This window comes from Bufo bufo, chromosome 6, assembly GCF_905171765.1.
Source record: "Bufo bufo chromosome 6, aBufBuf1.1, whole genome shotgun sequence".
Taxonomy (NCBI): Eukaryota; Metazoa; Chordata; class Amphibia; order Anura; family Bufonidae; genus Bufo; species Bufo bufo.
Window position 1 is genome coordinate 102,753,483 of NC_053394.1, and position 13,869 is coordinate 102,767,351.

Genomic DNA, 13,869 nt, shown 5'->3' on the forward strand with positions numbered 1-13,869 from the left:
GGCTTTCTTCTGGCCACTCTGCCATAAAGCCCAACTCTATGGAGCATACGGCTTATTGTCATCCTATGTACAGATACTCCAGTCTCTGCTGTAGAACTCTGCAGCTCCTCCAGGGTTACCTTAGGTCTCTGTGCTGCCTCTCTGATTAATGCCCTCCTTGCCCCGTCCGTGAGTTTTGGTGGGCGGCCGTCTCTTGGCAGGTTTGCTGTTGTGCCATGTTCTTTCCATTTGGTTATGATAGATTTGATGGTGTTCCTGGGGATCATCAAAGATTTGGATATTTTTTTATAACCTAACCCTGACTTGTACTTCTCAACAACATTGTCCCTTACTCATTTGGAGAGTTCCTTGGTCTTCAATGCAGTGTTTGGTTAGTGATGCCTCTTGCTTAGGTGTTTCAGCCTCTGGGGCCTTTCAAAAAGGTGTGTATATTTAATGACAGATCATGTGACACTTAGATTGCACACAGGAGGACATCATTTCGCTAATTATATGACTTCTGAAGGTAATTGGTTGCACCAGAGCTTTTTATGGGCTTCCTAACAAAGGGGATGAATACACACGCACATGACAATTTTCTGTTTTCTGTTTCTAAACAATAGTTTTATTTATGTAATTTTCTAATTTCACTTCACCAACTTAGACTATTGTGTTCTGATTCATCACATAAAATTCAGATTAACAAAACATTGAACTTAAGGCTGTAATGTAACAAAATACAAAAAAAGTCAAGGGGGGTGAATACTTTTATAAGGCACTGTATCAGGTTCTGTCATTGCGGCTGGGTGCCTGCTGTATAATACAGCTGGCACCTGCCATGTATGGAGCTCGCTTTATACATTCACTTAGGCATAGTGACGTATATGTAATTGATTATGCATTAAGGGGTTAAAGGTTCTCAGAGGACATACTCTCTTTAACCCTTTCCCGACATGTACAACAGATGTAAAGATGACAACTGCTTGTGGCATGGAACACAGTGATTTTCCCATATATTGCAATGGTAAACCACTGCAGTTTATGGTATAAGAAATCTAATGATCACATGTTGAAGTCCTATAGTAAGATCAAAAATACAGGTAAAAAAAGTTTTAAAAACATTTTTAAAAATAGGAAAAAAATTCTAGTCACCCGTCTTTTCCCATTTTACAAATAAAAATAAACAACAAAAAACATAATTGACTCAAACTATTAAAAATCAGCAATTTTAAAAATCGACTTGTTTTAGTCGATCTGCCTCCCACCAAAAAAATGAATAAAAAGTGATCAAAAACTCATACATACTCCAAAATGGTATAAATGAAAACTAAAGATCAGCCCGCAAAAATTGAGCCATTAAACAGACCTGTAGACATAAAATATAAAAAAAGTTATGGATGCCAAGTTTGGTATTTTTTTTTAAGTATTAAAGCATAAGGGGAAAAAAAAAGGAAAACAAATAACAGACATATTTGGAATCCACACATCTTTAACAAGTTGTACTACACCATATCACATTATCAATGGTGAACAGAAAATGGCAAATAAATTATCTACAAGATTTAAAAAATGATATTTTTTTCTCCTGCATTTCACCAATATTGAACATTAAAGGCTTACTTACCATATTTTTACCCTATAAGACTCACAGGCCCATAAAACACAGAGGAGGACAATAAGAAAACGTTTTTCATTAGACCTCAAATCAGACCCTCAATGTTAATAAGACCTCAATAAGACCTCAGATCAGACTCACAATCAGACCTCAGCCCAGACCCCAAAGTGAATGACCCCAAACCTCAGATAAGAGCCCCAATATAAATAAGACCCCTCCATTCAGACCTCAGATCCCCCAGACCCCAGCCTCATGTATTCAGCCCCCAGCCTCATTTATTCAGCCCCAAGCCTCAGATCACATAAAATAAAAAATCCACTTACCTCTCCTCCTTCGGACTTTCCCACTTTAGGGGAAAAAGTGTGTCTTATGGGGTGAAAAATATGGTATGTGTCTTGCAAAAAAACCTGCTATTTGGCTTGCATATATCCATGTACATGCAGCGGAAACTACCCCATTCAGATATAGGGAAATTTTAAAAATTTGAATTCGGATCGAAGTCCGCTTCGGAAACTTTGATTCGCTCAACACGACTTATTACCACTGGTGGCACTATAAGCATATGGGGGAGATTTATCAGAACTGGTGCTAAGGGAAACTGTCTTAGTTGCCCATAGCAACCAATCAGATTCCACCTTTCATTTTTCAGAGCTTCTTTGTAAAATGGATGGATCAATCTGATTGGTTGTTATTGGCAACTAAGTTGGTTTTCCTTTGCACCGGTTTTGATAACTCTCCCCCATAGGACTTTGGATGGGTTAAAGAAGAAGCAATCTGGATTCCGACCCCACCACTCGACTGAGACTGCCCTCACCAAAGTCACCAATGACCTACTGACAGCCAAAACCAAGAAACAATATTCTGTCCTCCTTCTCCTTGACCTGTCCTCTGCCTTCGACACTGTTGACCACTCCCTTCTGTTGCAAACCCTCTCATCTCTTGGCATCACTGACCTGGCCCTCTCCTGGATCACATCATACCTCACAGACCGGACGTTTAGCGTCTCCCACTTCCGCACCACCTCCTCGTCTCATTCCCTCTCTGTTGGTGTCCTGCAAGGCTCTGTCCTAGGACCCCTGCTCTTCTCTATCTACCCTTTTGGCCTGGGACAGCTCATAGAGTCCCATGGCTTTCAGTATCACTCCTACGCTGACGACACACAAATCTACCTTTCTGGTCCAGACGTCACCACCTTACTATCAAGAATCCCACAATGTCTATCTTCTATATCATCCTTCTTCTCCTCTCGCTTTCTAAAACTTAACATGGATAAAACAGAATTTATCCTCTTTCCCCCATCTTGCTCAACCCCCCCCCCCAACAGACCTATCTATCACGATCAATGGCTGCACACTCTCCCCAGTCAACAAAGTCCGCTGCCTTGGAGTGACCTTGGATTCTGCCCTCTCCTTCAGACCGCACATCCAAGCCCTTTCCACCACCTGCCGCCTCCAACTCAAAAACATTTCCCGCATCCGTGCTTTCCTTAACTTTGAATCTGCAAAAATGCTTGTACATGCCCTCATCATCTCCCGCCTAGACTACTGTAACACTCTCCTCTGTGGCCTTCCATCTAGCACTCTCGCACCCCTCCAATATATCCTCAACTCTGCTGCCCAACTAATCCACCTCTCACCCTATTACTCCTCTGCCTCTCCCCTCTGCCAATCCCGTCACTGGCTCCCCATTGCCCAGTGAATTCACTTCAAAGTACTAACAAATACATACAAGGCCATCCATAACCAGTCCCCTCCCTACATCTCTGAGCTACTTTCCCGATACACCCCCACACGCACTCTCCGATCCTCACAAGACCTCCTTCTCTCCTCTCCTCTTATCGCCTCTTCCCACAATCGACTCCAAGATTTCTCCCGTGCATCCCCCATACTCTGGAACTCGCTACCCCAACATATCAGACTCTCACCTACAGTGGAATCCTTCAAAAGAAACCTGAAAACCCACCTCTTCAGTCAAGCCTACAACCAGTGACCCTGCTGCCTCTATACCGCCATGACCAACTTCACCCGCACCTACTGTGTCCTTCTCCCATACCATGTAGATTGTAAGCCCTCACGGGCAGGGCTCTCTCTCCTTCTGTACCAGTTTGAAACTCGTCTTGTTTATGATTAGTGCATTTGTCTGTATTATGTATGTATACCTCTTCTCATATGTACAGCGCTATGGAATGAATGGCGCTTTAATAATAAATAATAATAAGCATATTGGGTCCCACTGTCTTGCCAAGGGCTCACATAAACCTGAAGCTGGTCCTGCTTGTTATATGGAGTAGACCAGAGAATTGACAATACATCTGCAGACATTCTCCATTATAGGTGATTAGGGAGATAAAAACTGCCAAGTAAGTGTATCTCCCATAGACTATGGTATGGCCAGTGTATCTCCCATAGACTATAATGGAGTGTGGCCAGTGTATCTCCCATAGACTATAATGGAGTGTGGCCATACTCAGGTTGCCAGCTCTCTAGTCCCCCTCTTCACTGATCTACAAAGTATACATAAGACGTCTAGTGATCACTGGGTGCTCCTGAGGTCAGATTCTCCCACCAATCAAGAGATGCTAACCAATGGAAACTGAAAATTCAGAGTACCCCTTTAAATTCACCTACTTCTTATTCTTTATTTGAGATCAGCTCCTGCGGGGAGTGGGGATGATTCCATTAAGAACCATACATCAGAGAATTGCTGTTTCTGGAATTTTCTAATATTTTAGGCTTTTCCTAGCAATATAACTAGAGATGAGTGAATTTCTGCTTATGAGGACTCCCCTGCATAACGGAAACTGGACGGATCCGTTTTGCAGCCCATAGACTTCTATTATGACAGAATGAATAACGGAATGCCACTAAAGGCATTCTGTTATGCATTCTATCATAGAATTGCGTTATGGTCGGTGGTAACGGAATTCATAACGCAATTCATCTTTTACCAACAAACGAAGCGTGAACGAATTTCAAAATATGAAACTCGCTCATCTCTAAATATAACAGCTATTTATGAATCCATTAAAATAAATCTCTTCCACTATTTTAGGCCAGTTCATGTAAAAACACCACTATAGCCCTTAAAATCGAATACGTGTATTTATTTTCTGTGTGCTCATCATAAGAAGATTTAAGAATGCCTGTATATAAAATGTCCTGCAGCAATATTGTGTATACATTTAAAAGGTGAAATATTCCTCCCGTTTCTGTAGCTCATTTCTATATTTCTGTTACATTTAATCCGATTTTTATGCATGACACAGACTGACTTCCCTAGTGGATCCAAAGCCCATGCACAAATGGTAAGAAATAAGCGGATTCCCTGGACATATCATATAAACACAATGATGAAGGGGGGAACAGACAGCATGAATACATTGGCATAAATACGAATGACAGCTCTCGCCAGCACGCCGAAAAAATTGCATTGTCTTGCTTCCAGACAACCCAAATCTAGCGGAACATCTTGGAGCTTCTTCTGTTTTTCAAGAATTCTTTAAATAACTTTAGCGATTCATGCGTCTTTCCCTTCGCTTCCTATTGTTCGTCTTGTGCCGGTGGTTGACACCTTTGACAAAGACATGAAATATCATGGCGGTAATTAATTATGAGAAAATGGCAGCATGATTGATATGTGATCCCTCCCTGAGTTTGATCAGAATTCATCTCTGTCTCCCCGGTTTGGATGGAATATATCACTCCGGCTTCATCTGTAGGGGAGAAGCTAACCTTTCCAGCTCATGTTTTTGACTGATGGCTGGTATAACGGCTGCTATCTAGGGTGGAAACGGCAGACACAGCTCAATGAGGCCACAAGTGTTTCCAGCTACATTCCTTTCCCGCTCACATGTAGTCAGAGAAAGACCGGGGATCTCTATTCTGATCTGCTAAAAGTTAAACTGCGTTTTTTTGCATGGTATAAAATTTGTCTAATTTGGCTAAAGTTGACACCAGTGATGACTGTATTTCGCCATATGGAGGTCTGCACACAACTGTATTTTCAGTTCATTGCGGATCTGATGCAGACCCCATTTCATTGGGCCATAAAAGATGTGTACAGAATACCGTGTCCTGTCCGCATCTGAACGTCCGTTCCATGGCCCGGCAAAAAAAAAAAATAGAAAATATCCTATTCTTTTGTCTATTTTGCAGACAAGAATAGGCATTTCTACCAAAGGTCAGGATGTGCTGATCTGCAAAAGGGATACAGTCCTGTGAATGCCCACTAAAAGATTTAGTATGAAAATGCTGTGATTGTTGGTTAGTGCTGGAAATACACTGCTCAAAAAAATAAAGGGAACACTTAAACAACACAATGTAACTCCAAGTCAATCACACTTCTGTAAAATCAAACTGTCCACTTAGGAAGCAACACTGAGTGACAATCAATTTCATATGCTGTTGTGCAAATGGGATAGACAACAGGTGGAAATTATAGGCAATTAGCAAGACACCCCCAATAAAGGAGTGGTTCTGCAGGTGGTGACCACAGACCACTTCTCAGTTCCTATGCTTCCTGGCTGATGTTTTGGTCACTTTTGAATGCTGGCGGTGCTTTCACTCTAGTGGTAGCATGAGACGGAGTCTACAACCCACACAAGTGGCTCAGGTAGTGCAGCTTATCCAGGATGGCACATCAATGCGAGCTGTGGCAAGAAGGTTTGCTGTGTCTGTCAGCGTAGTGTCCAGAGCATGGAGGCGCTACCAGGAGACAGGCCAGTACATCAGGAGACGTGGAGGAGGCCGTAGGAGGGCAACAACCCAGCAGCAGGACCGCTACCTCCTCCTTTGTGCAAGGAGGAACAGGAGGAGCACTGCCAGAGCCCTGCAAAATGACCTCCAGCAGGCCACAAATGTGCATGTGTCTGCTCAAACGGTCAGAAACAGACTCCATGAGGGTGATATGAGGGCCCGACGTCCACAGGTGGGGGTTGAGCTTACAGCCCAACACCGTGCCGGACGTTTGGCATTTGCCAGAGAACACCAAGATTGGCAAATTCGCCACTGGCGCCCTGTGCTCTTCACAGATGAAAGCAGGTTCACACTGAGCACATGTGACAGACGTGACAGAGTCTTGAGATGCCGTGGAGAACATTCTGCTGCCTGCAACATCCTCCTGCATGACCGGTTTGGCATTGGGTCAGTAATGGTGTGGGGTGGCATTTCTTTGGAGGGCCGCACAGCCCTCCATGTGCTCGCCAGAGGTAGCCTGACTCCCATTAGGTACCGAGATGAGATCCTCAGACCCCTTGTGAGACCATATGCTGGTGCGGTTGGCCCTGGGTTCCTCCTAATGCAAACAATGCTAGACCTCATGTGGCTGGAGTGTGTCAGCAGTTCCTGCAATACGAAGGCATTGATGCTATGGACTGGCCCGCCCGTTCCCCAGACCTGAATCCAATTGAGCACATCTGGGACATCATGTCTCGCTCTATCCACCAACGTCACGTTGCACCACAGACTGTCCAGGAGTTGGCAGATGCTTTAGTCCAGGTCTGGGAGGAGATCCCTCAGGAGACCGTCCGCCACCTCATCAGGAGCATGCACAGGCATTGTAGGGAGGTCATACAGGCATGTGGAGGCCACACACACTACTGAGCCTCATCTAGTGTGTTTTTCCACTTTAATTTTGAGTGTGACTCCAAATCCAGACCTCCATGGGTTGAAAAATTTGATTTCCATTTTTTAATTTTTGTGTGATTTTGTTGTCAGCACATTCAACTATGTAAAGAACAAAGTATTTCAGAAGAATATTTAATTAATTCAGATCTAGGATGTGTTATTTTTGTGTTCCCTTTATTTTTTTGAGCAGTGTATTTTGCCAGCTGGAGTGTTCTGGCAAGTTTAAAAATAATAATGCATAATGCATGCTCGGTTCACCTTAGGTGTAGCAGAGTTGACTTTGTCATTTAGTATACTGTAAGTCAGGATGTGTCAGTGATCAGTTCCCATACCTAGGACTGCAGTTAATCCTAATGCAGTTTTAAACTATGACAACCCTGCTATATCTGTAGCTGACACAGTCGCCTTGTATATTTCGTACGTGTGCCGTATGGATTGCATAAGAAGGTATTAAAAACATTAGTTACCTTTATTGTTGACAGATTTGTCTTTAAATACAATAAGTATACACAAAACATAAAATCATAGTAATATTAACAAAATCTCACTGCTTCAATAGTCTTAGGCTCCATCTATCCATGCTGGGAGCAAAGCGCAGTAAAGACAGCCTTAGATGGAAGCAGGGATCCGGTCAGTATGCTTCCCTTAACAGGTCCAGGGAGAAGGGGATGACATTTAAAAACTGATTTGATCATGGACAACCCTAGTCCATACTTCAATCAGATCTTGATGGCTTTGTTTCAAATCCATTGTGGCGGTGGACGGGTGTTAAATCATAAATATGACAGGACTGTCTAGCTATATAGTAGTCTTTCTTCATACTATACCAGGCATGGCCAACCTGTGGCTCTACAGCTGTTGTAAAACTACAACTCCCACCATGCCCTGCTGTAAGCTGATAGTTGTAGGCAGTCTGTGCATGCTGGGAGTTGTAGTTTTGCAACAGCTGGCGAGCCTCAGGTTGGCCATCCCTGTACTATACTATCCCATTAAAAACCACTACAGGCTTTGGCTAAAAAAAAAAAAAAAACATAGCACTGAACATGAAGTAGATTTGATTCAATTTACTTTATCGTTCCACAATGTCTGTTGGGGTCCTAACTAGTGTTGAGCGGACATCTGGAAGTTCGGGTTCGACGAGTTCGGCCGAACTTAGCAAAAAAGTTTGAGTTCGGGACCCGAACTTGACCCTGAACCCCATTGAAGTCAATGGGGACCGGAGGGCTGCAAAAGGCGGCAAAATGTGGTTAAGAGCATGGCAAGTGCTCTGCAAACGAATGTGGATAAAGGAAATGACTTAAAATAACATAAAATACGTAAAAATAAAGAATAATAATATTGATCTAGGAGGAGGAGGTCCATATGGAGTAGGAGGTTGAGGAGGAGGTGGATGTTGCAGTGTAGGTGGAAGCGGCAGGAGAGGAGGAGGAGGTAGCCAACACTGGTTTTTGTTTTTTTATTTTATTTAATTATTTATCTTTTTGTTTACATTTGGGTAGTCCCCAAAACATTGGGAAATATAAAAAATAAAACAAAGAGAAAGTGCGCTGGAGTACAACAATGGCTGGGTGAGGCCGGTATACATGTCTATTCTGCACAAGGTACGGACAAGTCCTGTGGTATCCCTGCCTAGTTCATTTTAATGAACGTGAGCTTATCCAAATTGGCTGTGGACAGGCGGCTGCGCTTGTCTGTGATAACCCCCTCCTGCCGTGCTAAACAAACGTTCAGACAATACACTGGCTGCAGGGCAGGCCAGCACCTTCAAGGCGTAAAGGGCAAGCTCAGGCCATGTGCCCAATTTGGAGACCCAGAAGTTGAAGGGGGCAGACCCATCAGTCAGTACATGCACACATACTGCTCCACCATGTCGCACGTCCCAATTGGATATTTTCTCTATCAACTTTCGATGTTCTTTTATGCGCCTACCATGGTTATCGCGGTTATCACGAATCAGGGTTCCACACCGGATAAGGGGCCTGAAAAAGGGATACCACATCCAAGGGAGGTCAATGGCTGAAATCTGATTGGGTGGAGATGGTGGGACAAGTTATTAAAGCAGAAAAATCGAAAGAAGGCAGGAGGCGTGCGGCAATTATCCACTCCCGACTCGGGGAGGTAGTGACGATAAATAGCAATACAGGACTCCTAAGATGCCCTGTTATTAGAATGAGTAATAAAAAATTACAGGGAATGTCACTGCAGTATTTTGGATTAGGAAACGTTATATAGGAGAGGCCCTGCTGCCACTTTGTTGACTCTAGATAAATTCTGCCTGATTGCACGTCCCCTTGACGTCCACGATCCATTTGGATATCTTCCCTATCAACTTTCTATGTTCTTTTATGCGCCTACCATGGTGATCACGGGTAACAGGGAAACAGGGTTTGATGCTGGAGAGAGAGCCTGAGAAAGGGATACCACATCCAAGGGAGGTCAATGGCTGAAATCTGATTGGGTGGAGAGGGTGGGTCAAGTTATTAAATTAAATTCAGCACATGCGCCAGGCAAGTAATGTGTGTCAAACCGGCTAGGCCCAGAGCTGCTACGAGATTTTGCCCATTATCGCACACCACCAGGCCGGGCTTGAGGCTCACTGGCACCAACCACTCATTGGTCTGTTGTTCCATGCCAGTCCACAGGTCCTGAGCAATGTGGGCTTTGTCCCCTAAACAGATACGTTTCAAAACTGCCTGCTGTCGTTTCCCCCTTGCTGTGCTGAAGTTGGTGGTGAAGGTGTTAGGCTGACTAAGGATGAGGAGGAGGTAGAGGAGGAGAAAGCAGAGTAGGAGGAGGAAGCAACAGGAGGCAAAGAGAAACGCCCTGCAATCCTCGGTGGTGGAAGGACATGCGCCAAACTGCTATCCGCCTCAGGCCCAGCTGCCACTGCATTTACCCAGTGTGCTGTTAGGAATATATAACGTCGATGACCGTGCTTACTGGTCCACGTACCCGTAGTTATGTGGACCTTGCCACAGATGGTGTTGCGCAGTGCACACCTGTTTTTGTCCTCCACTTGGTTGTGCAGAGAAGGGATGGCTCGCCTGTAAAAGTAGTGACAGCTGGGCACAGCGTACTGTGGGACAGCCACCGCCATCAGATTCTTAAAACTGTCCGTGTCCACCAGACGGAATGAAAGCATTTCAAAGGCCAGGAATTTGGCAATGCTGGCATTCAGGGCTAGGGATTGCGGGTGAGTAGGGGGGTACTTCCTCTTTCGCTCCAGTGTTTGGGAGATAGACAGCTGAACGCCTCCATGGGACATTGTGGAGATGCTTGGTGACCGAGGTGGTGGCATTGCGGCCACACCCTCTGTTTACGGGGTGGCAGGTGCCACTGTTACTCCAGAGGGGGATGAAGAGGCTGAGACTGCAGCAGAAGAGGAAGCAGGAGGAGCCAGAGACCTTTCTTAGTTTTTGAGGTATCTACTCCACTGCAACTCGTGCTTTGCACTTAGATGCCTGGTCATGCAGGTTGTGCTCAGGTTTAGAACGTTTATGCCTCGGTTCAGGCTCATTGTCTGAAGAACTGCCACACCAGGGAACTCCGGTCCCTTGGTGCGGTGGGCAGTAGCAGGCGTACTGTCTAGGGGATGGCCGCTTTGCTTTTGCACCCTGCTCCCTCTTTTGCAGTGCTGGTGGCTCTGTGCGACCACCGCCTCTTCCTCCGAACTATACAGGTCACTAGCATGACCTTGATTCCATGTGGGGTCGAGGACCTCATCGTCCTCCACATTATCTTCCACCCAGTCTTCACCCCTGCCCTCCTTGTCGGTCTGCACACTGCAGAAAGCCACAGCAGTTGGCACCTGTGTTTCATCATCATCCGAGACGTGCTGCAGTGGTCCTCCCATGTACTTATCCTGAAACATAAGTGGTTGGGCATTGGTGCACTCAATCTCTTCCACTTCTGGGGCAGGGCTATGTGGATGACCCTAGGAAACCCTGCCAGCAGAGTCATCAAAAAGCAGAAGAGACTGCTGCATGACTTGGGGCTCAGACTGCTTGGCTGATTTGCAAGGGGGTGAGGTGAAAGACTGATGGCCATGGGCTGCAGTTGCCAACTCTGATCTTTTAGCAGGGGACTGGGTGGGAGACAATGTGAAGGAACTGGAGGGACTGTCAGCCACCCAATCTACTATCACCTGTACTTGTTCTGGCCTTACCATTCGTAGAGCCGCATTCGGCCCTACCAAATAACGCTGAAGGTTCTGTCGCCTACTCGCACCTGAGGAAGGTGTTTGACTTGGGCGTGTAGCTGGCACAGATCGACCATGTCCTCTCACTGCAACAGGAGCTCCACCAACACCAGCAGCACCATGACCAGGGCCACGTCCTTTGTTTGACGCTCTACTCATTTTTTGCGGTCATCCACCGAAGTAACAGAAGTTTTTACTAAATTAAGTTCCTTGTGAACAATGGAATAGACAAATTTTAGAAATTTAGGTCCCTGTTACCTAGGCAGAGCAGGGGTTTTTGGACGGGAAAAAATGGGTTAATGTCACCCAACAATGGAACAGACAAGTTTTTTTTTACTTATTGCCCAGTCTGCTATGCAGTGCAGGCAGCAAAGGTACTTTATTGCCCAAAAAAAAACTTTTCTCACACACAATGAAACTGTATTTCTTTAACTACCAGAAATGCAGCACAGGGCTAAAAGGTACTTTATTGCTCCCAAAAAAAGGTGTTTTTTTTTAACCCTAAATAAAACAGATGGATTTAACTGTGATCATATTTCACTCTCACAAATGAAGCACAGGGGTTTTTTACATAAAAAATGGTGGATACTTCACCCCTACAACGGAACAGATGGATTTGCTGAATTTATGTGCCTGCTTGTCTCATGTGCAGGCCCCAGATGTACTTTACACCCAAAAATGGGAATTTGAAGCCCAAAAATGTAACAGCGGTATTTAATGGTTTTATTTGACTGACAGGAACGCAGCGTAGGCCGCAAAGGTACTTTCTAGCAACAAAAAACTGAATTTTTCAACAAAAAATGTAACTGCAGTATTTGGCGGTTTTATTGGACTGTCAAAAATGCAGCACAGGGCAAAAATGTACTTTATTGCCCGAAAAAAAGTTTTTTTCAACCCTAAATGAAACAGATGGATTTAACTGTGATTATATTTCACTCTCACAAATGAAGCACAGGAGTTTTTCACATAAAAAATGGTGGATATGTCACTCCTACAATGGATCAGATGAATTTGCTGAATTTATGTGCCTGCCTGTCACATATGCAGTGCAGGCCTCAGAGGTATTTTACAGCAAAAAATGTAAATATGTCACCCCACAATGGAACAGATGGATTTAACTGATTATATTTCACTCTCAGAAATGCAGCACAGGGGTACTTTACAGAAAAAATGTGGATATGTTATACCAAGTGCAGATATCAGAGTCTTTCCTAATCTCTCCCTCACAGCAGCAGCATCCTATCCCTACAACTAGTAAGAGCAGAGTGACGTGCGGTGCTACGTGACTCCAGCTTATATAGAGGCTGGGTCACATACTGCACTTGGCCAATCACAGCCATGCCATTAGTAGGCTTCTAAGGGCACACGAGTTAAACGCTTGTTAATTTACTGCCCTGCAGCCTTTCAAAAAGCACCATTAAGTCGCCGAACACCGAACCCAAACTTTTACAAAAATGTTCAGGTTTGGGTTCGGGTACAAAAAACCCTAAAGTTTGGTACGAACCCGAACTTTACAGTTCAGGTTCGCTCAACCCTAGTCCTAACTGTATGTTAGACTCCAATTTACATATACAGATGTGTCCATTCTTACCTTTCTGCTTGGCTTTACATATCCATAGATAACATGAATTCACGATACTTTGTCAGGCAATGTCTATACTATGTGTCTAGATGAAGCCACCTAGTGGCTGAGTTATGAATTGCAGCTTTTTACATATTTTATAGAGCATGTTTCAGGAGAAAATAGATTCATCACCACAAAAGTGGAGGAGATTTGGCTTTGCAGCAAATCAAATTTTTCCTAAAATTCAGATCGAAGTGAATTCATTTGGCTTTGATTCGCTCAACACTACTAATTACCATAACTAATCACGCACACTTTGCTAACCACTTTTCAAAAGGGGAGTGTGTGGTATAAAATGCAAAAAGTTGTAAATCTTGACTAAATAAGCTTCAAATGTCGTAAATTTCTACTTTTTGAAGCCACAATTCTGGAGCATGGGGCATAATAAATTCATTCCACTGTTCTCAGCACTGTGTCATGGAGAAATGTGGTGCTGATACAAAGGTACTAATAGATTCCGAGCATGATATAAAATATTCTTAAAGGGAATGTGTCATCAGAAAATGACCTATTTTTGAAATCACATTTTTATATTCAATCCTGCAATTTTCACACTGGCCACTAGGCCTAAAATATATTATGACTTCCTGTTTTTTTAAAGCAGCCACATGGATCTGACCCTATTGACTTCTATGGCCTCATGCACATGACCGTTTTATTCCGTGTCCGTTGCGGCTAATGCACTGTTTGCCATCCGCGTCCGTGATCCGTGGTTCCAGTCCGTCAAAAAAATATAACCTGTCCTATTATTTTCGCGATAAACGGTTCGCGGACCCATTCATGTCAATGGGACCACTAAAAAATGCGGAGGCACACAAGATTGTCCTCC